At 41.3% G+C, this 26,969-nt stretch overlaps 1 long non-coding RNA gene and 1 pseudogene across 1 annotated transcript; one reads left to right on the forward strand and one right to left on the reverse strand.

The window, feature by feature from the left end:
• LOC119270707 overlaps window positions 1–26,432 on the reverse strand; it is a 63,632-nt pseudogene extending 37,200 nt beyond the window's left edge.
• LOC119270709 lies at window positions 17,440–18,137 on the forward strand. The gene is made up of 3 exons (XR_005134288.1): window positions 17,440–17,525; window positions 17,837–17,920; window positions 17,995–18,137. It is a non-coding gene; the product is annotated as an uncharacterized LOC119270709 (long non-coding RNA).
• Window positions 26,433–26,969: the final 537 nt, after the last annotated feature.

Below are 26,969 nucleotides of genomic sequence, written 5' to 3' on the forward strand. Positions count from 1 at the left end.
CCACCAACAACGCACCTGTGGTGCGGGGCACCAAGAACAACGATGGTCGTCGCCTGTGGTGGGGCGCCCTTGATGTCTACTATGCAACTTTATTCTTGTAGACACGTGTTGGGCCTCCAAGCGCAGAGTTTTGTAGGACAGTAGCAATTTTCCCTCAAGTGGATGATGTAAGTTTTATCAATCTGTGGGAGGCATAGGATGAAGATAGTCTCTCTCAAGCAACCCTGCAATCAAATACAAGAAATCTCTTGTGTTCCCAACACACCCAATACAATGGGAAATTGTATAGGTGGACTAGTTCGGCGAAGAGATGGTGATAAAAGTGTAGTATGGATAGTATATATGAGTTTTTGTAGTGCGAACAATAAAAAACAGCAAGGTAGTAAATGATAAAACGGAGCAAACGATATTGCAATGATGGAAAATGAGGCCTAGGGTGCATACTTTCACTAGTGCAATCTCTCAACAATACTAACATAGTTGGATCATATGATTATCCCTCAAAGTGTGATAAAGAACCACTCTCGAGTTCCTATTAGCGGAGAACAAAAGATAGAAATTGTTTGTAGGGTACAAAACAACCTCAAAGATATTCTTTTCGATTAATCTATCCTAGAGTTCATACTAAAATAACAGCAAGCTATTCTTTCCGATCGATCTAATCAAGAGTTTGTACTAAAGTAACACCATACGATGCATATCAACCAACTCTAATGTCATCTAGATACCCCAATGTCACCGCGAGTACCCATGAGTTAATTATACGATGTGTATCAAACAATTTCAGATTCATAATACTCAATCCACGCGAAGAACTACAAGGAGACCCCAAAGTTTCTATCAGAGAAAAGATAATAAAAACATGCATAGATTACCCCAAAGTCACCTCGGGAATCCGCAAGTTGAGTGCCATAACATATATCAAGTGAATCAAAATAATACCCCATTGTCACCAGGGGTATTCATATGCAAGACATATATCATGTGTTCTTAGATCTGAACATTCAATCCGACAAGACAAAACTTCACAGGCTAAAGACTCAATTCATCACAACAAGTGTAGAGAGGGGAGAAACATCATACGATCCATCTATGTTAACAAAGCCCATGATACATCAAGATCGTGACATCTCAAGATCGCGCGCGAGAGAGAGATTAAACACATAGATACTGGTACAAAACCCTCAGCCCCGTGGGTGGACTACTCCCTCCTCATCATGGTGGCCGCTGCAACGATGAAGATGGCCACTGGAGATGATTCCCCCCTCCGGCAGGGTGCCGAAACGGGTCCCGATTGGTTTCTGGTGGCTACAGAGGCTTGCGGCGGCGGAACTTCCAATCTAGGGTTATTTCTGATGGTTTCTCTCTTTATAGGTATTTTTGGCGTCGGTCTCACGTCCAGATGGGCCTCGAGGTGAGAACGATACACCGGGGCACGGGCAAGGGCCCATGCGGGCCCCGGTGGGTTGTGCCCTCCTCATGGCTCTTCTGGCCCTCCCACGAAGCTTCGGGGGTCTCTTTTGTTCCAAAAAAATCGTCAAAAAGTTTCAGCTCATTTGGAGAACTTGCATTTCTGCACAAAAAATAACATCAAGGTAGTTCTGCTGAAAACAACGTCAGTCCGGGTTAGTTCCATGCAAATCATACCAAAAACATATAAAATTATTGTAAACATTGCACGAATACTTCATAAATTATAGATACGTTGGAGACGTATTAGCATCCCCAAGCTTAATTCCTACTCATCCTCGAGTGGGTAAATTATAAAACAAATAATTTATGAAGTGTGAATGCTAGCAAAGTGCACAAGTTTGATCGGTGACAATTTCAATCACTTTTCCTAGCATCAATTCTTTCTTATAAAACTTATCATGACCAAGTAGCAACCAATTCACATGTTAAGGTTCAAACAATGAGTTCTCTTGAAACTCAACAACCTATATTCTTAATCACCAAACAATTGAAATTCAACTTATTCAACAAAGTCTAAGTAAGAGCTCCACATACTAAACCATCATATAGTCTTCTATGATTGCTAACACTCACCGCATACACATGAGCAAAACGTTTCAACCGAACACACAGAAAGATAGGGGCTTATAATTTCGCCTTCCAACGTATTCACCTCAAGGGTGATGTCAACAATAATAACTCATGTTTCAAAAAAAAAAACAATAAAAACTCATGCTACCCATATCCAACTGGATATATGTGCCTAGATCTTTCCTAACCACATGATGCTTGCCAAAAGAGAAAAATAAAAAGGAATAGAGAGAAAAACTTTGACTCTTTGCATAAAAGTAAATACTAAAAAGGTAAAAGATAGGCCCTTCGCAGAGGGAAGCAGAGGTTGCCGTGCGCTTATTTGTTTGTATGCTCAACCCCTTAGTGCAAAAGAATGTCACGTTATATTGCCCCTTATGATAGCAACCTTTATTATGCAGTCTACCACTTTTATTCTTTGGCATCACAAGTTCGTACAATGCTCAATTTTCTCTTACACTAAATGATCTAACACTCTTAGAAGCAAATTTTATTGCCTTATTGCACCGATGACAACTTGATGGATCTTGCTCAATCCTTAGGTAGGTATGGTGGACTCTTGAAAATAAGATTTGGGTTTAAGGGTTCTTCGGATGCGCAAGTAGTATCTCTACTTGGTGAATTTTTGGCTAGCAAAGATGGTGGGGGCAAGCACCACATGTTGAAGGATCTTTGACAATATAACTTGTATGTGAATATGAACAAACATAAATCATTACGTTGTCTTCCTTGTCCAACGTCAACAATTTTGGCATATAATATTTTGATGGGGGCTCAACAATCACAAAAGATTTCCAGGATAGTGTATTTTCATGTGAAAGTTCTCTTCCTTATAGTAATCATTCAGGAATTGCTTGTACGACCAATATTGTGATTGTCAAGCTTCAAAAGCTTTCACTTTCTAAACCCAATGTGAAGCCACTACTAGGCATGATATCAACATGTAATTTCAACTCCATGATATTCAATTCATTCAACAATTTACTCATAGGATATAAGTGAAGCACAAGAGTAAATGACAAGCTACTCCAAAAAGATATAAGTGAAGATCAAGCGAGTACTTAAGTAAATATGTAGCTAATTGAGGACTCTCTTTTATTTAAAACTTTCAGATCTAAGTATTTTATTAAAACAACAATCAAAACAAAATGACATTCCAAGGATAGCACACATCATGTGAAGAAGCAAAAACAAGCAAACATATGCAAACAATGCAAACATAACAGTAATCTGCCAAAACAGTACAGTCTCTAAAGGATGCAAGAGTATCAATACTTCTTAAACTCCAAAAATTATGAAAATATACCACCCTGTAGAAACTTTATCAGAGTTTATTTTGCAAAAAGTTTCAACATTTTATCACATTCTGACTTTTCTAGGGAATATTTACAACAGCGGTAAACTTTCTGTTTTCAAACAGCAACAAGTATACTTGCGAAATAAGCATGGCAAAGGCTATCATTGCCATTTTTATTCAAATAAAAGATGAAAAACATTATTCTAAATAACACCAATAAAACCCTAACAAAATAAATTGATGCTCCAAGCAAAACTCATATAATGTAACAAATGAAAACTGAAGGAAATATGCCCTAGAGGCAATAATAAAGTTATTATTTATTTCCTTATTTCATGATAAATGTTTATTATTCATGCTAGAATTGTATTAACCGGAAACATAATACATGTGTGAATACATAGACAAACAAAGTGTCACTAGTATGCCTCTACTTGACTAGCTCATTAATCAAAGATGGTTATGTTTCCTAACCATTGACAAAGAGTTATTATTTGATTAACGGGATCACATCATTAGGAGAATGATGTGATTGACTTGACCCTTTCCGTTAGCTTAGCACTTGATCGTTTAGTATGTTGCTATTGCTTTCTTCATGACTTATACATGTTCCTATGACTATGAGATTATGCAACTCCCGTTTACCAGAGGAACACTTTGTGTGCTACCAAACGTCACAACGTAACTGGGTGATTATAAAGGTGCTCTACAGGTGTCTCCAAAGGTACATGTTGGGTTGGCGTATTTCGAGATTAGGATTTGTCACTCCGATTGTCGGAGAGGTATCTCTGGGCCCTCTCGGTAATGCACATCACTTAAGCCTTGCAAGCATTGCAACTAATGAGTTAGTTGCGGGATGATGTATTACAGAACGAGTAAAGAGACTTGCCGGTAACGAGATTGAACTAGGTATTGGATACCGACGATCGAATCTCGAGCAAGTAACATACCGATGAAAAGGGAACAACGTATGTTGTTATGCGGTCTGACCGATAAAGATCTTCGTAGAATATGTAGGAGCCAATATGAGCATCCAGGTTCCGCTATTGGTTATTGACCGGAGACGTGTCTCGGTCATGTCTACATTGTTCTCGAACCGTAGGGTCCGCACGCTTAAGGTTTTGATGACAGTTATATTATGAGTTTATGAGTTTTGATGTACCGAAGGAGTTCGGAGTCCCGGATGAGATCGGGGAAATGACGAGGAGTCTCGAAATGGTCGATACGTAAAGATCGATATATTGGACGACTATATTCGGACTTCGGAAAGGTTCCGAGTGGTTCGGGTATTTTTCGGAGTACCGGGGAGTTACGGGAATACGGGGGAGAAGTATTGGGCCTTATTGGACCATACGGGAAAGAGAGAGGAGCTGCCTAGGGCAGGCCGCGCCCTCCCAAGGCCTAGTCCGAATTGGACTAGGGGGAGGGGCGGCGCCCCCTCCTTCCTTCCCTTCTCCCTTCCCCCTCCTTGTCTCCTAGTCCTACTACATGGAAGGACTCCTAGTTGGACTAGGAAAGGGGGAATCCTACTCCCGGTGGGAGTAGGACTCCCCTAGGGCGCGCCATAGAGAGGGTCGGCCTCCCCTCCTCCACTCCTTTATATACGGGGGCAGGGGGCACCCCATAGACACAAGTTGATCTTCGTGATCGTTCCTTAGCCGTGTGCGGTGCCCCCCTCCATGATATTACACCTCGGTCATATTGTAGCGGTGCTTAGGCGAAGCCCTTCGACGGTTGAACATCAAGATCGTCACCACGCCGTCGTGCTGACGGAACTCCTCCCGAAAGCTCTGCTGGATCGGAGCCCGGGGAGCGTCATCAAGCTGAACGTGTGCCAAGAACTCGGAGGTGCTGGAGTAACGGTGCTTGAATCGGTTGGACCAGAAAGACATACGACTACTTCCTCTACGTTGTGTCAACGCTTCCGCTTTGGTCTACGAGGGTACGTAGACAACACTCTCCCCTCTCGTTGCTATGCATCACCATGATCTTGCGTGTGCGTAGAATTTTTTTTGAAATTACTACGTTCCCCAACAGTGGCATCCGAGCCAGGTTTTATGGTTTGATGTTATATGCACAAGTAGAACACAAGTGAGTTGTGGGCGATATAAGTCATACTGCTTACCAGCATGTCATACTTTGGTTCGGCGGTATTGTTGGATGAAGCGGCCCGGACCGACATTACGCGTACGCTTACGCGAGACTGGTTTTACCGCCGTGCTATGCACACAGGTGACTAGCAGGTGTCAGTTTCTCCAACTTTAGTTGAACCGAGTGTGGCTACGCCCGGTCCTTGCGAAGGTTAAAATAACACCAACTTGACAAACTATCATTGTGGTTTTGATGCGTAGGTAAGAACGGTTCTTGCTAAGCCCAGTAGCAGCCACGTAAAACTTGCAACAACAAAGTAGAGGACGTCTAACTTGTTTTTGCAGGGAATGTTGTGATGTGATATGGTCAAGACGTGATGAGATATAAGTTGTTGTATAAGATGATCATGTTTTGTTGAAGTTATCGGCAACTGGCAAAAGCCTTATGGTTGTCTCTCTATTGCATAAGATGCAAGCGCCAAATAATTGCTTTACTTTATCGCTATGCGATAGCAATAGTTGCAAGAGCAATAGTTGGCGAGACGACCATGTGACGACACATTGATATAGATCAAGATGATAGAGATCATGGTGTCATGCCGGTGACAATGGAAATCATGACGATGCTTTGGAGATGAAGATCAAAGGCACAAGATGATGATGGCCATATCATGTCACATATTTTGATTGCATGTGATGTTTATCTTTTATACATCTTATTTTGCTTAGTTTGACGGTAGCATTTTAAGATGATCTCTCACTAATTATCAAGAAGTGTTCTCCTTAAGTATGCACCGTTGCCAAAGTTCATCATGCCCAAACACCACATGATGATCGGGTGTGATAAGCTCTACGTCCATCTACAACGGGTGTAAGCCAGTTTTGCACACGCAGAATACTCGGGTTAAACTTGACGAGCCTAGAATATGCAGATATGGCCTCGGAACACGGAGACCAAAAGGTCGAGCATGAATCATATAGTAGATATGATCAACATAGTGATGTTCACCATTGAAAACTACTCCATTTCACGTGATGATCGGTTATGGTTTAGTTGATTTGGATCACGTGATCACTTAGAGGATTAGTGGGATGTCTATCTAAGTGGGAGTTCTTAAGTAATATGATTAATTGAACTTTAATTTATCATGAACTTAGTCCTGGTAGTATTAGCATATCTATGTTGTAGATCAATAGCTCGCGTTGTTGCTTTCATATGTTTATTTTGATATGTTCCTAGAGAAAATTGTGTTGAAAGATGTTATTAGCAATGATGCGGATTGGATCCGTGATATGAGGTTTATCCTCATTGCTACACAGAAGAATTATGTCCTTGATGCAACGCTAGGTGACGGACCTATTGCAGGAGCACATGCATACGTTATGAACATTTGGCTAGCTCAATATGATGACTACTTGATAGTTTAGTGCACCATGCTTAACAACTTAGAATCGAGACTTCAAAGACGTTTTGAACGTCATGGACCATATGAGATGTTCCCGGAGTTGAAGTTAATATTTCAAGCAAATACCCGAGTTAAGAGATATGAAGTCTCCAACAAGTTCTATAGCTAAAAGATGGAGGAGAATAGCTCAAGCAGTGAGCATGTGCTCAGATTGTCTGGGTACTACAATCGCTTGAATTAAGTGGGATTTAATCTTCCACATAAGATAGTGATTGACAGAATTCTCTAGTCACCATCACCAAGTTAGTAGAACTTCGTGATGAACTATAATATGCAAGGGATAACAGAAACAATTTCCCAAGCTCTTCGTGATGCTGAAATCGACGAAGGTAGAAATCAAGAAAAACATCAAGTGTTGATGGTTGACGAAACCACTAGTTTCAAGAAAAGGGGAAAGGGAAGAAGGGGAACTTCAAGAAGAACGGCAAGCAAGTTGCTGCTCAAGTGAAGAAGCTCAAGTCTGGACCTAAGCCTGAGACTAAGTGCTTCTACTACAAAGGAACTGGTCACTGGAAGCGGAACTACCCCAAGTATTTGGCGGATAAGAAGGATGGCAAAGTGAACAAAGGTATATTTGATATACAGATTATTGATGTGTATTTTACTAGTGTTCATAGCAACCCCTCGGTATTTGATACTGGTTCAGTTGCTAAGAGTAGTAACTCGAAACGGGAGTTGCAGAATGAACAAAGACTAGTTAAGGGTGAAGTGACGATGAGAGTTGGAAGTAGTTCCAAGATTGATATGATCATCATCGCACACTCCCTATACTTTTGGGATTAGTGTTGAACCTAAATAAGTGTTATTTGGTGTTTGCGTTGAGCATGAATATGATTTGATCATGTTTATTGCAATACGGTTATTCATTTAAGTTAGAGAACAATTGTTGTTCTGTTTACATGAATAAAACCTTCTATGGTTATACACACCAACGAAATGGTTTGTTGGATCTCGATCGTAGTGATACACATATTCATAATATTGAAGCCAAAAGATGCAAAGTTAATAGTGATAGTGCAACTTATTTGTGGCACTGCCGTTTAGGTCATATTGGTGTAATGCGCATGAAGAAACTCCATGCTGATGGAATTTTGGAATCACCTGATTGTGAATCACTTGATGCTTGTGAACCATGCCTCATGGACAAGATGACTAAGACTCCATTCTCCAGAGCGAGCAACTGACTTATTGGAAATAATACATACTGATGTATGCGGTCCGATGAGTGTTAAGGCTGACGGCAAGTATCGTTATTTTCTGAACTTCACAGATGATTTGAGGAGATATGGGTATATCTACTTGATGAAACATAAGTCTGAAACATTTGAAAAGTTCAAAGAATTTCAGAGTGAAGTGGAAAATCATCGTGACAAGAAAATAAAGTTTCTACGATCTCATCGCAGAGACAAATATTTGAGTTACGAGTTTGGTCTTTAATTAAAACAATGTGGAATAGTTTCACGAACTCATGCCACCTGGAACACCACTGCATAATGGTGTGTCCGAACGTCATAACCGAACTTTATTGGATATAGTGCAATCTATGATGTCTCTTACCGATCTACCACGATCGTTTTGGGGTTATGCATTAGAGACAGCTGCATTCACGTTAAAAGGGGCACCATCGAAATCCGTTGAGACGACGCCTTATGAACTATGGTTTGGCAAGAAACCAAAGTTGTCGTTTCTAAAAGTTTGGGGCTGTGATGCTTATGTGAAAAAGTTTCATCCTGATAAGCTCAAACCCAAATCGGAGAAATGTGTCTTCATAGGATACCCAAAGGAGACAGTTGGGTACACCTTCTATCACAGATCCGAAGGCAAGATATTCGTTGGTTAGAATGGATCCTTTCTAGAGAAGGAGTTTCTCTCGAAAGAAGTGAGTGGGAGGAAAGTAGAAAACTTGATAAGGTAATTGTACCATCTCCCTTATTGGAAAGTAATTCATCACAGAAATCTGTTCTTGTGACTACTACACCAATTAGTGAGGAAGATAATGATGATGATCATGTAACTTCGGATCAAGTTACTACTGAACCTCGTAGGTCAACCAGAATCAGATCCGCACCAGAGTGGTACGGTAATCCTATTCTGGAGGTCATGTTACTTGACCATGACGAACCTACGAACTATGAAGAAGCGATGGTGGGCCCAGATCCCGCGAAATGGCTTGAGGCCATGAAATCTGAGACGGGATCCATGTATGAGAACAAAGTGTGGACTTTGGTTGACTTGCCCGATGACCGGCAAGCCATACAAAATAAATGGATCTTCAAGAGGAAGACGGACGCTGATAGTAGTGTTACTATCTAAAAAGCTAGAATTGTCGCAAAAGGTTTTCGACAAGTTCAAGGTGTTGACTACGATGAGAATTTCTCACTCGTATCTATGCTTGAGTCTGTCCGAATCATGTTAGCAATTGCCGCATTTTAAGAAATCTGGCAAAAGGATAACAAAACTGCATTCCTTAATGGATTTATTAAAGAAGAGTTGTATATGATGCAACCAGAAGGTTTTGTCAATCCTAAAGGTGCTAACAAAATGTGTAAGCTCCAGCGATCCATCTATGGAGTGGTGCAAGCATCTCGGAGTTGGAATATACGCTTTGATAAGTTGATCAAAGCATATAGTTTTATACAGACTTGCGGTGAAGCCTGTATTTACAAGAAAGTGAGTGGGAGCACTACAACATTTCTGATAAGTATATGTGAATGACATATTGTTGATCGGAAATAATGTAGAATTATTCTGCAAAGCATAAAGGAGTGTTTGAAAGGAGTTTTTCAAAGAAAGACCTCGGTGAAGCTGCTTACATATTGAGCATCAAGATCTATAGAGATAGATCAAGACGCTTGATAAGTTTTTTCAATAAGTACATACCTTGACAAGATTTTGAAGTAGTTCAAAATGGAACAGTCAAAGAAAGAGTTATTGCCTGTGTTACAAGGTGTGAAGTTGAGTAACACTCAAAGCCCGACCACGGCAGAAGATAGAAAGAAAATGGAAGTCATTCCCTATGCCTCAGCCATAGGTTCTATAAAGTATGCCATGCTGTGTACCAGATCTATTGTATACCCTACACTAATTTTGGCATGGGAGTACAATAGTGATCTAGGAGTAGATCACTGGATAGCGGTCAAAATTATCCTAAGTGGAATAAGGATATGTTTCTCGATTATGGAGGTGACAAAAAGGTTCGTCGTAAAGAGTTACATCGATGCAAACTTTGACACCGATCTGGATGACTCTAAGTCTCGATCTAGATGCATATTAAAAGTGGGAGCAATTAGCTAGAGTAGCTCCTTGCAGAGCATTGTTGGCATAGAAATTCGCAAAATACTTACGGATCTAAATGTGACAGACCCGTTGACTAAAATTATCTCACAAGCAAAACATGATCACACCTTAGTACTCTTTGGGTGTTAATCACATAGCGATGTGAACTAGATTACTGACTCTAGTAAACCCTTTGGGTGTTGATCACATATTGATGTGAACTATGGGTGTTAATCACATGGTGATGTGAACTATTGCTGTTAAATCACATGGCGATGTGAACTAGATTATTGACTCTAGTGCAAGTGGGAGACTGAAGGAAATATGCCCTAGAGGCAATAATAAAGTTATTATTTATTTCCTTATTTCATGATAAATATTTATTATTCATGCTAGAATTGTATTAACCAGAAACATAATACATGTGTGAATACATAGACAAACAGAGTGTCACTAGTATGCCTCTACTTGACTAGCTCGTTAATCAAAGATGGTTATGTTTCCTAACCATTGACAAAGAGTTGTTATTTGATTAACGGGATCACATCATTAGGAGAATGATGTGATTGACTTGACCCTTTCCGTTAGCTTAGCACTTGATCGTTTAGTATGTTGCTATTGCTTTCTTCATGACTTATACATGTTCCTATGACTATGAGATTATGCAACTCCCGTTTACCGGAGGAACACTTTGTGTGCTACCAAACGACACAACATAACTGGGTGATTATAAAGGTGCTCTACAGGTGTCTCCAAAGGTACATGTTGGGTTGGCGTATTTCGAGATTAGGATTTGTCACTCTGATTGTCGGAGAGGTATCTCTGGGCCCTCTCGGTAATGCACATCACTTAAGCCTTGCAAGCATTGCAACTAATGAGTTAGTTGCGGGATGATGTATTACGGAACGAGTAAAGAGACTTGCCGGTAACGAGATTGAACTAGGTATTGGATACCGACGATCGAATCTCGGGCAAGTAACATACCGATGACAAAGGGAACAACGTATGTTGTTATGCGGTCTGACCGATAAAGATCTTCGTAGAATATGTAGGAGCCAATATGAGCATCCAGGTTCCGCTATTGGTTATTGACCGGAGACGTGTCTCGGTCATGTCTACATTGTTCTCGAACCGTAGGGTCCGCACGCTTAAGGTTTCGATGACAATTATATTATGAGTTTATGAGTTTTGATGTACCGAAGGAGTTCGGAGTCCCGGATGAGATCGGGGACATGACGAGGAGTCTCAAAATGGTCGAGACGTAAAGATCGATATATTGGACGACTATATTCGGACTTTGGAAAGGTTCTGAGTCGTTCGGGTATTTTTCGGAGTACCGGGGAGTTACGGAAATATGGGGGAGAAGTATTGGGCCTTATTGGGCCATACGGGAAAGAGAGAGGGGGGCTGCCTAGGGCAGGCCGCGCGCCCCCAAGGCCTAGTCCGAATTGGACTAGGGGGAGGGGCGGCGCCCCCTCCTTCCTTCCCTTCTCCCTTCCCCCTCCTTGTCTCCTAGTCCTACTACATGGAAGGACTCCTAGTTGGACTAGGAAAGGGGGAATCCTACTCCCGGTGGGAGTAGGACTCCCCTAGGGCGCGCCATAGAGAGGGCCGGACCTCCCCTCCTCCACTCCTTTATATACGGGGGCAGGGGGCACCCCATAGACACACAAGTTGATCTTCGTGATCGTTCCTTAGCCGTGTGCGGTGCCCCCCTCCACGATATTACACGTCGGTCATATTGTAGCGGTGCTTAGGTGAAGCCCTGCGACGGTTGAACATCAGGATCGTAACCACGCTGTTGTGCTGACGGAACTCCTCCCCGAAGCTTTGCTGGATCGGAGCCCGGGGAGCGTCATCGAGCTGAACGTGTGCCAAGAACTCGGAGGTGCCGGAGTAACGGTGCTTGGATCGATTGTACCAGGAAGACGTACGACTACTTCCTCTACGTTGCGTCAACGCTTCCGCTTCGGTCTACGAGGGTACGTAGACAACACTCTCCCCTCTCGTTGCTATGCATGACCATGATCTTGCGTGTGCGTAGGAATTTTTTTGAAATTACTACGTTCCCCAACAAAAACATAGCTCCAAGTTAGGTTACCGATAATGTTGGAGACGAAAGAGGGGATGCCTTCCGGGGCATCCCCAAGCTTAGTTGCTTGGATTTCCTAGAATATTACCTTGGGGGTGCCTTGGGCATCCCCAAGCTTAGGGTCTTGTCACTCCTTATTCTCGTCGTATCGACATCTCACCCAAAACTTGAAAACTTCAATCACACAAAACTTAACGGAACCTTGTGAGATAGGTTAGTATGATAAAGAGCAAACCATTTCACTTTTGGTACTGTCGAAGACAAAATTCATAATTGTTTCCACACAATTCCTATTGTAGCATATCATTTCTACAATTTATATTGAGCAATATAAGCCATAGAAAATAGGAAACAAGCAAACTATGAATTGAAAACAGAATCTGTCAGAAACAGAACAGTCTGTAGTAATCTGTACTCAAACCATAATTTTGATACTCCAAAAATTATGAAAAAATTAGGACCACGTGATAAATTTGTATATTAATCTTCTGCAAAAAGAATCAACTCAAAAGCACTCTTCTGTTAAAACTGAGAGTTATTTTCATGAGCGCAAAAGTTTCTGTTTTTCAGCAAGATCAAATCAACTATCACCCAACATGATCCCAAAGGCTTTACTTGGCACATTATTGAAACAAAAACAATAAAACATGATTACTACAGTATCATAATCATGTGAACACACAAAAACAGTAGATAAAAGTGTTGGGTTGTCTCCCAACAAGTGATTTTCTTTAATGCTTTTTAGCTAGGCATGATGAGTTCAATGATGCTCGAATAAAAGATAAGAATTGAAACATAATGGGAGCATCATGAAGCATATGACTAGCATATTTAAGTCTAACACACTTCCTATGCATAGGGATTTTGTGAGCAAACAATTTATGGGAAAAAGAATCAATTAGCATAGGAAGGCAAAACAAGCAAAACTTCAAGAGTTTCAACACATAGAGAGGAAACTTGATATTATTGCAATTCCTAGAAGCATAAGTTCCTCCATCATAATAATTTTCAGTAGCATCACGAATGAATTCAACAATATAGCTCTCACATAAAGTATTCTTTTCATGATACATAAGCATAGAAATTTTGTTACTCCCCACATAACCAAATTCATTATCATTCATAGTAGTGGGAGCAAACTCAACAAAATAATTTTCATGAGACGGAGCCAGGTCTCGCCACCGTGAAGACGGAGCCATGGCTCGACGACGCGGCGGCCTTGAAGTGGGCGCGGGAGGACTGGGCGCGGCTGGAGTTGGAGCGCCAGCGCCGCGCCCTAGAGGAGATCGCCGCTCGGTGCCATTGCCGCGACAAGGGAGGCGTCGTCATTCTCGACGACAGCGACGACGATGCGGCGCCGCCCGTTCGCCAGGGTGACCTCGGGCAGGGGTCGAACGACGGCACCCGTGTGAAGGAGGAGAAGGACGACGACGGCAACAACGGCGACTATGCCGCGTTTAGTGAGTTCTTCGTCCTGTAGTCGCGGCCTTTGTTTTTTTAGTAAATTTTAAGTTTGCTATGTAAAAACTGCTTTAAGTCTCCGAAGTTTGTGTCCTGCTTGCGAAATTTTAGCCGAATATCTTTTTAAAAAAGTTTAAAATAGGCGTCTGGGCCGTTCCTGGGGGCACGACTGGGACCCCGATCGGCCCCAGCGACTTTAGCGCCGGTTCGCCCCCAGGCAGTGATTTTTCGAGCCCCATGGGGAGGCCAAACGGCTGTGGTTGCTCTAAAAATTCTGAATAGACAATAGCTCAATCTATCACAAAGGATTCCTGTGGATGTGTGCTTTGATGACATGTGAGAGGAGATGATGATGCCCCTCGTACATGCCCATGTGGATATGGCAATCGATTACTCAATACTACCTCCGTCCTAGTTTATTAGCCCTCATTGCATTTCATGCCAAAATTTTGACCATGGATTTAATTAACCAAATGTTTATGCATGTCATAAAAAATTATATCATTGAAAATTATGTTTAAATACGAATTCAACGATATAATTTTTGTTGACATGCATTAACATCTTATTAGTTAAATCTTTGGTCAAACTTTGACACAAATTACAAAGAGGACCAATAAACCAGGATGACGTAGTACAATCCGAAGAAGATGACCATGATGTGACCTGGTAAACCGTGCCGCAGGAAGACCTCAGCAAGTCGGTCCATTAAAAAGGGCAAGTATAAGTCTGTTCCGGATAGGAAACCAAAGATGAGAGGGAACAAATGAGCACGCAAAAAGCAGTAGATGGGGCTCATGAGAGCGCGGGGTCGTACCATTCAACCTGTTGTCATTGTCATCCTGCTCGTCAACAACCGCTAGCAATCTTGAGCCCCCACCTAATGGAGGCAACCTAACTGATACTAACTTCCAACCTAGCAAGGTGACAGTGACCGATCCATCACCAACATTAGCTGGAGTTCCATTAAGCAGAGACCAAGGGAATTACGTTGTAACTGTAACCACTTAGATATGTACACAGAAGCGAGCAAACCAGTAGCTCCAACTTATAGATAAGCTAAATGAGCTAAGTAAGAGTAACGGAACTCCATCCCCAATTTTAGATGTTGTTTACCTAAAGCCACAACCATCAGCACGTAGTAAAATGTCTGAACAACGGGAGATAACCTACAGACACAGAATCAAGTAACAGAGTGACAGGTAATGAGCACGTGTACATGGATTCCGTAGGGTTCTTTTTTGGTGGTCAAGTGGATTCATCGGAAGAAGTGAAGAGAACCCAATGCCCAATGCCTGGGAGAGATTGCTCAATCTCTTGGAAGGATGCATATCCAACAGTTCAAAGGCCTCTGGTGCCTGTCCCAAGGACATTGCTCAGTCATCTACAAGTGTGATTTTTCTTTGGGTCTGGTACGGTAGTGTAAACTGAGAAAATTTTAAGTTGAAGTGTAGGTATGGAATGCAGGTGATGTGCAAGGGCCAGCACATGGTGCTACGTACCTGGCCGGTGCTGGTGGTGTTCCAGTGTGGAAAAGGGCTACACAGCTAAAGTATGCAAGAATCTCGAGCACAAAGGTGATGTGTTATGTCACATCTTGAGTGCAAAAAAGACTTGGCACAAAGCTGATGGGGTATGTCAAATCAGCGAGTCCGTGTCCATGCCACAGGTGCACGTCATGGGTGCCAACGTTGTGCATCACGGAGTAAAATTCTGAACGCTGCAGATAAACTACACGTACCCGCTGTCTCAGCCACTGTATAGATGTGTCCTAGACGGGCCCAATTTAAATGAAGGTGAATTCTATTTCAGTCGAATGAAAAAGATTTTGTGTCGAAAAGGAGCAACTGCCAACCGCTATTGCCAAAAAGGACCACCTCGGAGATGAAATGGCAGAAAAGACACCCGGCCATGGTGGCAGGTGCGGCAGGCGACACGTGGCACCTGCCGCCACTACACGAGGCGGTCGCCCGCGTATAACCGGAATCGCTGGGTAGGACGGAATGGGCTGGCGACGTGGGACCTACCGCCACGATACGAGGTGGCATGCGCTGGTGCTGCCGCACCGTGGCCAACAGGAATTTTTGTCCAAAAGGACCACTAGCCCAACGAAATTGATAAAAAGGACCACATATGGTTAAAAGAGACAAAAAAGACCCCCTCAACTATGACGGCAGGCGCACCAGCCGATGTGTGGCACCTGCTGCCACCAGGGCAGGTGGCAGGCCGCGCATAATAGGGAGGCAGTCCCCGGACGGAACGGTGCTACGGATGTGGGCCTTGTCACCACCATGCTAGGCAGCAGGACTGTTCCTGCATGCGATCGAGGCAGAGATTCCCTGGCACCGATTGAAGAATTTGATTGATAGCGGCACTGATTGGCGCGCAGTAGCACTGGAATATTCGTGGCACTGACTTCTTGCCGTTTCTTTAGCTGCCGTTGTCGCTTTGTGTCACTGATTCCCTGATTGCTTGATTCCCTCGCTACTGGAGTAATTTGCAGACGGCGCTAATTGCCGCGGCCGACGAGACAGATTCCCACGCGCGGGAATCCGATGTCGTTTCCTTTCTTTTTGCCCCGCTGTTGCCCGGAAATCACTCATTCAGTGTTGGCTTTTGCTTCAGCAGACGCGACGGCAGCCAGGGAATCACTCACTCAACACTGACTTTTGCTTCAGCGGAAGGGATGGCTGCCCGGGAATCACTCACTCAGCGCTGGCTTTTGCTTTAGAGGACGCGACGACACTGCAGGAATTCACTCACTTGCTGTGCGAATTCGAGGCTGAGGTAGGTGAGTTTTAACATGTTGTGCCAACACTACAGGGATCCTCTTCCTTTTATATGCTATCCTATGCTTTTGCTCCATGCGAAAGCACACCCTCTCTGGCCTCCTCTTCTGCTCTCTAAGTCTCTAAGAACACTGAGAAAGAAAAACTCACTAGGCACTTTAACTCGTGATTTAGCGCGATTTGGAGTTGGATATTGAATATGCTGAAGTTGAACAAAAGATAGATCAAGGTAAGATCTATCCTTTTTGTTGGTTTCGTTCGCATGCATGATTTTTTTACTCTTTTAGATTAGTTCATAACTATGTGTTATCTGTTGTGTTAGGCATTATTTCATCACCTTTTGTGTCATTTAAAGCGCCAGGAGTAGGATTTGCTTAGCGAAGTGAATTACGAAGTTGATCAATGTATGAGCTTTGCAATAAAATGATTTTTTTTGTGCATGCGCGATGTTAATTAGTTAGTCTTTTAGCTAGTCATTAGCTATGCGATGTTAGTGCTTAAAGTTAGAAATAATTTCAAATTACATATGTTGCATTTATACTATTTTTTTAGAAGAGTAGGTTGAAGATGTTGTATCAATGTTAGCGGCATCCATTAGTATTAATCGTAATTAGTACCTTTATTGAACGTTTAGGTTCGGTTCGAGCCGGAATTTGGACAACAAATATTTGACGGTATTGTAGATAAACATTAGGCTTTTCAAATGCATAAATTTAGTTTGACATACGAGAAGATCTTAATATGGTAATTAAGAAAAAGTTTGTACATACTGTAATTGTTCATTGCATGTGTTATGTTATTTCATGTGGTATGTTTATTAATAAGTATATAGTTAGGAAACCGTAGGTCTACTTGGTTATGTCGCAATAATCTAAATTTTCTGTGTTAAGATTACATGCTAATGTACTTAATGATGTATGTAATTAGGTAAAATAATTCATCTTAGTAGCAAACAAGGAGGAGATGAATGATTGAAGAATTTGTATTTCAATCTTCGCTGTCCTTTTTGAGGTGATGACCACATACATGCAAGTGCTATTTTCATACTTTTGGTAACAGAAAGAAAAATCCGTGTGTAATATTTAATTTTCATACTTTTCATACTCGTGATGCACCTTTAGATATTTAATTTAAATTGAATCTCTTTGTATTTTTGTAATCGTGATGTTATCTTCAGATAATTAATGTAAATTGTATCTCTCTGTATTTTTAGGTTAATTTGGGTCTTCAGATAATTTGCATTTGTATTTGTGTCTTTAGATGTTTATTTTTATTTATATGTTTGTGTGCAGGTTACGGCTGAAGTGCGAGTGCTTTTGCAGGGGCCCCATGACGCCGGCCACCATTGCCACCTATTGTTGAATCCAAATAATGATAATGATCCTCGAACTTTCAGACTTCGAACCGTAAGTAACACATGGTCAATACACGATTATTTCATTCCTCGCGTTGAGGCTTATGGACTACATGGTTATGCTAGGCTCACATCATCCGAAGACCAATTACGTTCGGACGCATCCCTTTTGACATCCCTCATTGACTGGTGGAGACCTGAAACCCACACCTTTCACTTTCGTTTTGGGGACCTTGCATCTACACTGAAAGATGTTTCTAGGATCACTGCTCTACCAATTAGAGGTGAGTCGTTAGTCTCTGAATGAGTTTCTACATCTTGGGCATTAAATATCTCAGCCCGTCTTGGGATGACAATGCCAGAATCACAACGTTCTGGTGGCACTTGGGGCGTCCCACTCGCCTAGCTTCGTGCAAACTTTAATTGTTTATCTAACCACGCTGATTCTCAGATGATGTTACCCTATATACCACCAGCAGTTTGAGATGCTTGATGGGTCACTAGTCACATGGAACCCGTGGACTCAGGAGCAGTTACAGATGGTCTTCGATATACGACCCATCACAACAGGATGCGTGAGCGATAGTGCATTCTGGCCGACTAGCTGCAACTTATTATTCATGTGGAGTGTTGAGCCTTACAATTCAGAGCGTGTCATGAGACAATTCGGTCTCTATCAGGATATTCCACCACCTTTTCCAAGATGTGTTGACGAGGAAACCCATAAGTAAGATGTGACCTCCCTAAATAGTTAGTGTCTTCTTTAATGTACTAAGTTGACACTTTGTTACATAATTTGCAGGCTGAGCAATATGGGCAAGGGTGGTTACAATTGGAGGGCACACAACATTGAATGGTTACACAAGTGGGAAAATGATGTGCTAGAAGATATAGTGCATCAACTTAGGTAAATTCTATTTACTGTATTTTATAATGACGACCATACAATGCGTGAAGATGCTTTGCTTTCATCTCAAAGGTTGATATAAAATACAGTAAAATACAGTGAGTCTGCTTTCTATTTAATGTTCGAAGTCTGAAAGTTCGAAGATGCTTTTAGTACATGAAAGTGAAGCATCTTCACGCACCGTATGGTCATCATTATAAAATACAGTAAATAGAATTTACCTAAGTTGATGCACTATATCTTCTAGCACATCATTTTCCCACTTGTGTACGCATTCAATGTTGTGTGCCCTCCAATCGTAACCACTCTTGGCCATATTGCTGAGCCTACAAATTATGTAACAAAGTCTCAGTTTAGTAAATTAAAAAAGACACTAACTATTTAGGGAGGTCACATCTTACTTATGGGTTTCCTCGTCAACACATCTTGGAAAAGGTGGTGGAATATCCTGATAGAGACCGAACTGTCTCATGACACGCTCTGGGTTGTAAGGCTCAACACACCACATGAACAATAAGTTGCTGTGAGTCAGTCAGAATGCACTATCGCTCACGCATCCTGCCGTGATGGGTCGCATTTCGAAGACCATCTGTAACCGCTCGTGATTCCACGGGTTCCATGTGACTAGTGACTCATCAAGCATCTCAAAATGTTGGTGGTTATATAGGGTAACAACATTTTGCAACATTTGGAGACCATTTTTTCCGTGCCTTTGTCAACCTGCTGGCCATTGTTACATTGCCCTTGCTACAGTTGTATCGGCGTATGGGATTTAGTATACGAGGTCGTCCAACAGGGAGGTATTCCCAGTACCACAACTGTAGAAACTCGTAGGCGACACAAAGTAACTGAGCTTTTCTGTGAATGAAATTTTTTGTGTGGCATCACACAAGTCTCTATATGTATGAGATAGCATGGCAGAACCGAAGCTGTATTTTGGATGCTGAGGTAAAGATTCATCTACCATATTCTCTACAAAGTAGATGGGACCAAGGAGAACTATGTCCCGTGTGAATTTGGAAACATAGTCCCGAGGAGCCACAACAAATATGCAAACAAATGTCTTTTCCTCATCTCAGAATCAGCTGGTTAGATAAACAATGAATGTTTGCACGAAGCCAGGCGAGTGGGACGCCCTGAGGGCCACCAGAACATTGTGATTCTGGCATTGTCATCCCAAGACGGGCTGAGATATTTAATGCCCAAGATGGAGACACTCACAGAGAAACTAACGGCTCACCCCTAATTGGTAGAGCAGTGATCATAGAAACATCTTTCAGTGTAGGTGTAAGCTCCCCAAGACGAAAGTGAAAGGTGTGGGTTTCAGGTCTCCATCGGTCAACGAGGGATGTCAAAAGGGATGGGTCCGAACGTAATTAGTCTTTGGATGATGTGAGCCTAGCATAACCATGTAATCCATAAGCCTCAAGGTGAGGAATGAAAGAATCGTGTATTGACCATGTGTTCTTTACGGTTCGAAGTCTGAAAGTCCGAGGATCATTATCATTATTTGTGTTCAAGAATAGGTTGCAACGGTGGCTGGCATCGTGGGGTCCCTGCAAAAGCACTGGCACTTCAGCCATAACCTGCACACAAACGTACAAATAAAAATAAACATCTGAAGACATAAATACAAATGCAAATTATCTGAAGACACAAATTAACTTAAAAAATACAAAGAGATGCAATTTTTTTTGACTGGGAAAGAGATACAATTTACATTGATTATCTGAAGTTAACATCACGATTACAAAAATACAAAGAGATTCAATTTATTAGATATCTGAAGGTGCATTACGAGTATGAGAAGTATGAAAAATAAATATTACACATGGATTTTTCGTTGTGCCATCAAAAGTATGAAAATAGCACTCACATGTATGTGGTCATCACCTCAAGAAGGACAGCGAAGATCGAAACACAAATTCTTCAATCACATCATATCCTCCTTGTTTGCTACTAAGATGAATTATTTTACCTAATTACATACATCATTAAGTACATTAGCATGTAATCTTAACATAGCAAATTTAGATTATTGCGACATAACAAGGTAGTCCTACGATTTCCTAACTATAGACTTATTAATAAACATACCACATGCAATGAACAATTGCATTACAAACTTTTTCTTAATTACCATATTAAGATCTTCTCGCATGTCAAACTAAATTTATGCATTTTAAAAGCCTAATTTTGATCTACAATACCGACAAATATTTGTTGTCCAAATTCCGCCTCTAACCCAACCTAAATGTTCAACATCTTATATCTTATATGTACTAATTGGAGGCACCATACGAGTAACCACGTTAATTCTCGGTAACTAAGAAAACTAGCCATCCGATAGCCAAATTAAGTATTTTCCACCGTTAGATGTGATGCCTCAAGGAGTCCTTGAATTATGTCCCACCTCAAACCACCTACAGTTAAAAAAAGTAGTTCACGAAAAAATACAGCAGGAGTCGTTGAATTCTATCCCACGTTAAACCATCTACAACATAAAATCCCCTAAAAAAATCTACAATAAAAAAATCAGTTCAAAAAAGAAATACAGCGAAAAAAAAGAATCCATCGCTAGCAATCTCCTTCCACCGCTGATCCAACCCTCCCACGTACATCCTAAAAAAACAACCAACGCACCGAGCCCTAGCGCTGCTTCTCCTAATCCAGTTCTCCTCCCGTCCATCTCTCCCAAAAAAAGTTCTCCTCCCGTCCAATCTGAATCCCAAGAAGTTAACCCCACCAAGGCAACAAACCCTAGCGCTCCTAGCTACTTCTCCTGCTGTCTAATCTACTGTCTTCCATAGCAGTCCTCTAAAAGATCCAACTAGCTTCTTCCCCATCCCCTTCCTCCATGATCTTTGAATCTCTACTACCCTAACCTTTTAACCTTTTAGCTGCCATACCACGGCCAAACTGCAATGACGTGGAGAAGGAGGTATTTTTGGATTAGTAGATGAGTCAGACCAAACTGCAATGAAGTGGAGAAGGAGGTATTTTTGGATTAGTATTTAGTAGATGAGTCAGATCTAGGAGGAGGAGGACTGTACTAAGGACAGTTTCAAACAAATCAGGAAGCATCTGTTGTCAGGCATTCATGAGGCCACCAAGAAAAGGAGCTACTGTGTACAGATGGCACAACTATTCGAAACATTGTAGGTGATACACAACATTGCTTCTGACTTTCAAACCCAACTAATTGTTCTCCCAAATCCATCTCACGGTTCGGTCTTCTATCTACATGTGTTTTATTACATATACAGACTGTTGTTATTTAATTTAATGTTCCATGTTATCAGAGGGACTGGAATCTGTTGGGGACAATTTTGCAGCCGTACGAAATTTGCTCGCAATAATTTGTAGGCCTCTTCATGAATAATACTAATTAACTGATATTTCATCTGGGCAACTATATTTTTGACACACACAATTTTTTCCATCATACTTTAGCTTTCTAACTATTTTTTGTGGAAACAGACCTGAGTTCTATTAGTGGGAAATCCAAGGACCATATCCTCTGTTGCGAGTGTTCCATGCAGTTCGACAACATCTGCAACAGCAGCGTGAGGTGTCTTCTTCTTTTTCTTCTTCATGGAGTCAATTTGTTTTCCTAAGTATCAGTTCTATCTGTGGAGATGACAACCGTGTATCTTTTATCTTCCACAAAGATTGATTTTATAACTTCTCTCCTTTTTGTTGCACTAATTTTCTGATTGGTTGAAGTATACCATTTATTTATTTAAGTGGAATAATTACTGGTGGTTATTGGTTGATAAACTTTTACTTACCTAAGTACTCCTTTTGTGCATCCATGTTATAAAAAAACCAATCTTTATTCTCCTAAACTAACTACGTCATAGGAGTTGAGATCTCACAAAAAAACAATGTTATAGGAGTCCATATCTCACAAGGAACAGGACCATCACCACGTTTTTACTAAAACAAGACCATCACCAGGTTCCTCTCCGTTCAGGTATAGATTCAACCTGATGCGCTGCTGCCAGGACTTTTTCCACAACCAAAATCCATGGTAGCTCCTCCTCTTTTCTTGCGTCCAATAAAAGCACGATCGAAGTCTCATCCAAGAAAACTGGTGGCAGCCGACCCAGCTGATGCTGCAGATGGGCGTGCCATGTGGGAGGTGCGCCAGTGGCTGGGATCCATGTGAGCAGTTCTACCATCCTCTATCTCTCCATTCCATATTTTAATGTCATCTTCGACCATCCGTACTGCATCCATCAACAAGAATATGACTCAATCAATCCATCCCCTCCCGTCCAACCTTAAATCGTATCTATATTCTAAGTTTTTCAATTTAAGATGGCTGATGCATGGGCTGAAGATGTGTATAACACTCTAAATCCAATTTGAGTGGATCTATAATGTCTGATCAAGAAATTGACCTTTTTCCATGTCTATCTTGCAGCACTTCTGTTCACCAGATTGTATATTGGAGGGAGGGGAGGAGAACCTGCAGGGGTGATCTGTACGAGCATCTTTCCGACGATGACGACGTTTGGTTGGGTTCCCTTGGTAGCACGGGCATGAGATCACCCAACTCCTCGATCAATCCCTGCTGTCAAGATCCTGCAAGTCTTGCTTGGCTATCAGCTGTAGTACAGGTTGGCTTTCTCTTGCTTTGGTTGTCTGCGTTTTAATGGACGTTTCCTCATCTCACTACCCAAAGGGAAACTAGATACATTGCGTGATGCAGATCAATAGAGAGTAGACCAGGTAGGCAGGATAAAAATATGAAATAATCATGTTTGTTCTTTGTTTGATGTTTTCTTGGTCTGCACACATGCTTCTCTAATAGTTCCCAACGGATTAGAGGAATTGGCTTCATGCAGATAGACAGAAATATGTTTGTGATCAGTCAAAGAGAATGAAAACATTTACTGAAATCTTTATTTGTGGATCCTATGAATTACATTGATTGGAAGTCCAACGATCAATCTCATTTTAGAAATAACTATATTTAGAGGCATATGTGCTATTAGATTCTTTATCTCTCAAATTCATGCCTTCTATACGTACTGAATTTAAAAAGCTGGACAAGAGGCAACGCTGCCAACAAAACATCATACTATACTGGGGAAAGACATCACATTCTCTCTCTTTCTTTTCACATGATTGGCTGAGTATTAATAATAGTCCTCATGGTTGCACGGTGAGATTATCTTCAGCAAAAGATATTTGAATCAGTGGTGGATCAATGACAACGTACAAGTGCCTTGATGACAGCTTTTCATGTTACAGTATACAGCCTCAGCCATGCAAGCAACAATGGTAACTAATAATTGTATCATGTAGTCTAGAGTCTAGACTGGAGTAGCGCATAGACGCATAGTAATATTTGATTATTAATTTCTGCAGGCAACCAAGGTAATGACGTTGTAGTCTTGGGTAATCCTTCTATTTAATTAGCTATTTTGCACAATTGTTCATACATATATGTATGTGCATGGAACAACTCATTGTTAAGAACACAGAACATCATTAAATCCAGAAATCCGTATACGTACAAAGAAGGAAAAACAATGAGCTATCTGTATGGATGATGCGTGACAATGTTCTCATATTTTCATATTTACAGCCAGTGACTAAAAAAGCAATGAGATATTTGTACACTTAGGAGTCCAGTGACTAAAATATACGTCTTAGAAAAAATATTTAGAGATCCCCAGTTCAATATATTATTTCTATAATAAACTGATGATTAACTAAGGGCATAAATAATAAATTCAAGGCATCTATCCAACATTTATGGAAATAAAACATAATTAACAAAGAGAAAAATCATACATTTAATTTAGTGTCATTCCACTTCAGCATTGGTAGAAATAAAGTTAGGGTAACTATTCATTTTTAATATAGGCAAATGTGTTTTTTATGGTTTCGGGAATTGCATGTATTACATGTAGGACAACGTGCATAAATTTGTTCCCGGCGACCAAAACATGAAAGCAAATGATTGCCCTCTCATCTTGACACAATAATATGCCTCTGCAGGAATCACGAAAAAACATATTCAACAGATTTGTGGATAATAAAATGATATTTCATGAAGAATCATAAAGAAATATAAGATTCCCATATATTTTGCAAATTGTGTATTTTCAACGCACCTCACAATCTGTTACAAGTAAACATAGATTCCCAGAAATTATATAATTTTAAAATTTTAGATCGTTAAAGGAAAATGTATATAAAACGAACTTCCCATTTGCAACTATGTGGACCAGCAATACCGCCTTCATATTCATGTCAAATAAATAACTTATTTGAAAATTATGAGAAATGGGACGACCAAAAGGGAAAAATTCATGCAAACCATCTAATCACAACTTCATCAAACAATTGTAATCCTATTTTCCCGGGATCATTGAACAAAATTACATGTTTATAACATTATTATTCTTCCCTGAAACTTCACTTCTTCAGTTTCATAAGTCATAAATAGTAAACATTAGCTAGCCCGTGCTGGGCCACGGGTTGATGACTAGTAAGTACTAATTATGATTAATACTAATGGACGCAGCTAACATTGATACAACATCTCCAACCTACTCTTCTAAAAAAATAGTATAAATGCAACATATGTCATTTCAAATTATTTCTAACTTCTAAGCAATAACATCGCATATCTAATGATGAGCTAAAATACTAACTAATTACCTTGATCTTCAACTTTGTAGTTCACTTCTCTAGGTAAATCCTACTCATGAAGCTCTAAATGTCTGGAAAAGGTGGTGAAATAATGCCAGTCCTGCACATGCAGCTGTAGCCACGACTTCCATCAATGCACTCAGCATCTTTGACGTCACAGACATTGGCTGTGCTGTCATGGCACTCGGCATACTTGCCGGTGCAAGCATAGTGTGTCATGTTTTGCTCGGCAGCAATGCAGTTGGATTCGTCAATTATCTACCACAATAGATGAAAGACAGTCGGCCAATCACTAGTTATGCTGATTCTATCCCACGGTTGAGAGATCTTCCTAGAGCGTGCATCAATGTTGCTTTTGCTTTGGTTGTAGACAAATTTGAACCGAAAACTGCCATCACCATCCACATCAACACGACAGCACCCCGAGGTATTTTTACAGTTGTGCATAGCCACCATCTCTGGGATGTTTGGATCCAGGCACACAGTGCTGCATATCAACATGGTGGCGTCGTCTCCGATAGAGTATACATCCAGGTCACGCCGGTAATCTTTAGAACAGCGGCCCTGAGAGAGAAGGACCCCCCAGGAGGTACCAAAGACAAGTTGTAAACACTTACACCAGGTTGCATGGGGATGGTATGCGAGAAGGATGCCTTGATGAAGTTTATATTGAAAAAAGGGTCGTCAAAGTGGATCACCTCGGTGATGTCATCCCTCAAGAATAGTCTGGGCGGATGAGAGGCGTTGTTGCAGGTGAGGTTGAAGTTAGGCCCCCAGGAACACCTGGATCCGATGCCGAAGGGGTAGCCGAAGCTCACATTGCCACAGCTCTTGGGGTAACCGTCGAGCGTGGCATGTGATGGTTGCACCCAATCTCCTCCGGGGTGTGGCTTGTTACAACTCCAGATGATAGCGCAGTTAGCTTTCCTAGTGACTCGAGTACCAACAAAGGGAGTAGTACAAAGATCACTGACAAGATGCCCATGATCTTATGGCACGCTTGCACAACTCCTAACTTTGCTCGAGAAATTCAGGTAAAGCAGCAGCGCAACTTTGCAAGTGTGTGGATTTTTACAAGATGGGGGGGGGGGTGCTCCCAGGGTGATTTTGGTAATTAATGTCAACATATCTCTTGTTGGACTAATACTTTCGTCTAGTATATTTCAGATAAGCCCAATAGTGGAGTGGCATGGACAAGAGGATGTGGAACCCCTTCAAGATGCTAAGGACAAAGGATTGGCACAAGCTCAAAGCTCAGGACTCTGCATTTTCTATTTTCAGTGATCCAAGATCACATTGAGTCTATAGGAAAGCCAATACTATTAAAAGGGTATGAGGTGTTGCTTAATGGCTTGCTTGCTCAAAAGTGCTTAGTGATATGCTCCAAAAGCCCTCAACCACTTTCTCATATCCACATATGTCCAAAACCAAAAGTCAAACTCGGCCCCACCGATTTGATCCATCCGACGCCACCGAGTTCATTTGACATAGTCACTGCCAGAAACCCTAATCAATTCGGTCA

Source organism: Triticum dicoccoides, chromosome 3A (assembly GCF_002162155.2).
Source record: "Triticum dicoccoides isolate Atlit2015 ecotype Zavitan chromosome 3A, WEW_v2.0, whole genome shotgun sequence".
NCBI lineage: Eukaryota > Viridiplantae > Streptophyta > Magnoliopsida > Poales > Poaceae > Triticum > Triticum dicoccoides.